The sequence below is a fragment of the Saccostrea cucullata genome, unplaced genomic scaffold (assembly GCF_032062105.1).
Source record: "Saccostrea cucullata isolate Sc308-1 unplaced genomic scaffold, CSIRO_AGI_Scuc_v1 ctg5569, whole genome shotgun sequence".
In the NCBI taxonomy this organism is placed as follows: domain Eukaryota; kingdom Metazoa; phylum Mollusca; class Bivalvia; order Ostreida; family Ostreidae; genus Saccostrea; species Saccostrea cuccullata.
The window spans coordinates 21,924-24,248 of NW_026929795.1; the positions used below are offsets into that span (position 1 = coordinate 21,924).

General features: G+C 32.9%; 1 long non-coding RNA gene across 1 annotated transcript; it reads right to left on the minus strand.

Annotated features, from left to right (window-relative positions):
• Positions 1 to 374: 374 nt before the first annotated feature.
• On the minus strand, positions 375 to 1,722 carry LOC134282200 (uncharacterized). The gene is made up of 3 exons (XR_009995237.1): positions 1,645 to 1,722; positions 767 to 863; positions 375 to 431 (listed from the first exon to the last, which is right to left on the minus strand). It is a non-coding gene; the product is annotated as an uncharacterized LOC134282200 (long non-coding RNA).
• Between the last annotated feature and the right edge of the window lie 603 nt (positions 1,723 to 2,325).

The window sequence follows — 2,325 nt, forward strand, 5'->3', positions numbered from 1 at the left end:
ATCATTAATAATCATGTTAAAATGGGGCTTGTTGGAATACGTTAAAAACAGTATATATCTTTCCTTTACCATTCTTTTTATTCAGTAAAATATAAACACACAGCACTGAGTAGCAGTTTTACTAACAGGTTCCTGCATTACTCAGTGGTTTGTCTGGTGATTGTGGACTTTAAGACTATTTAGTGTCTAACATTTTTAGTCTTTTTCACATATGTATGAATACATCTGGTGACACTGAGTTGTTCCCCAAATCCCGTCACGACACATAAGTACACAGTCCTGTTCGCCAGAGTTATCAGGTTCATCCGGGTGCCAGTTGAAATAGGAAGTGACCCTATTGTCGTTTTCTGTCCAGACAAATCTCCCCTCCTCTACAATATCGTTGGCACCTGTCCAATGTGAACAACAATCCCACCAAGGGTTACATGTCGCTGAAAAAATGTGAATTGATGTTAAATATTAACATAATCAATAACTACTTAATATTATTGATATAACCAATCAGTCAGTTTTTAGCATTTCCCAAGTGTTTCTTTGCTGTTAATAGAATCCAGTGATTATAAAATTAAGCACTTGTGTTAAAATTATTTACTATATAATTGCGGATACCGTTTAATTACATATAAATAAATTTAATTAAAATGAAAAGTCATATATACCTTCTAAAGAAACTTGAGTATAAATTATTTATTTCTGCATAACATATTAAATAAAAAAAAACATGCAATCTAACAATCAATTGCAAACAAAAGCAAACAAAATATACCGGGATCCCAGACTGGCAAAAAGGTTTCTCTTAACCATGAATTTTCTTCTTCTGTTCCTATGGTAACCAAGTAGGCACCTAGCTTTTCACACTCGTACTGAAATAGACAAGTGGGATCACCTATTCATACTTGGCCACTAGCCTCATTTTAAAATCGTTTCATTATTTGTTATGATTGAGTAAAACTGACAAACGGTTCATGCAGCCATATATTTATAACCCCCTTTGAAAAGTGGGAGGGTATACTGTAATCGGTATGTCTGTTCGTCCATGTGTTACGCTTTAGGGTGACCATCTCTTATCCGCAACTTCTCATATACCACTGAGTGAAATTTAATGAAACTTTCAGAGAATCTTTATAACATATTGCCACTGTGCACCGCCTATATTACTTTTTGATCCGACATATATATTGGGTTTCCCGGCCACAGCAAAACATGGACTTCGTTATCAGTTATAACCATTTGGGAGGCGGGGGTTATCATTTAGTGTGCTCACTCACAGTAGCTCTAGTTTATCCTATTTAGTATTCGTAAAATATATGGAGAGAACATTTATTGTAGAGAAGTTTTTCTTGATATTCCATAAAAATTGAGACACACTGGTTATTTGACGGAATTTTGTGTTAAACGCCGCTCCTGTATAACATTTTCAAAATATGAAATCAAATTCCACGAACCAAGAGTTTTCCCTCAAATCCACGAAAATGTGTCCCCTTGAAAATTTTTTTTAAGGTATATGCATTTTATGAAAAATTAAAGTGGAGAATGTACATCTTGCCTCTTGTTTCATGAATACAAGAAGCAGCTACCTGTCTTCATGTCCGAAAAGACAAAACATGTAATAATTTAAAATATATAAATATGTATAGTTCTAACCTTAGCATCCCACCACGTGTTTCTAGTCTTTATATGTAAGTAACGATGCATTCCGTATGACAGCCAACTTTCTCCTTTAAACATAAAACATTTTTATAGCTGAATATCAAGATCATAGAATGTAATTCTAAGGTAACAAAACATTGTTGATTGTAAATGAAGATCTTTTTTGCTGAATCAGGATTGCACTATTGAAACAAAATCATAATGTCTACATTCTTGTATGACGATATTTATGTACATTGTACATTTAATCATGTATGAACATATATAAATCCATCAACAAAAGTTTTTGTTGTAAGGAATAAAACATACTTATTACATCAACTTGAGAAATAACGGATAACACATTCCAATCAGTTGTTACATATGTATACGATTAAAAAATTCAATTTACAAAGTTTGACAATATGGTGTATTGAATTAAAATATTGTTTTAAAATAAAAAAGTTCTAAATACGTTTTCGCAAATAACTTTTATTAAAGTTTGTTACCTTTCAACACAGCCTCGAAATATCTCCACCCTGTTTCGAAATCACTTACAGATTTATCCAAAGAATTACAAGATTTATAATGAAGATGGCAAGTCTTTCTCTTGGAGTTGTAGCCAAAACAATAACAGCTCTTCCCACACATAGCAGAGCATTGAGTTAGAGACTCAGAATCGTGCGTTGCCCTAAG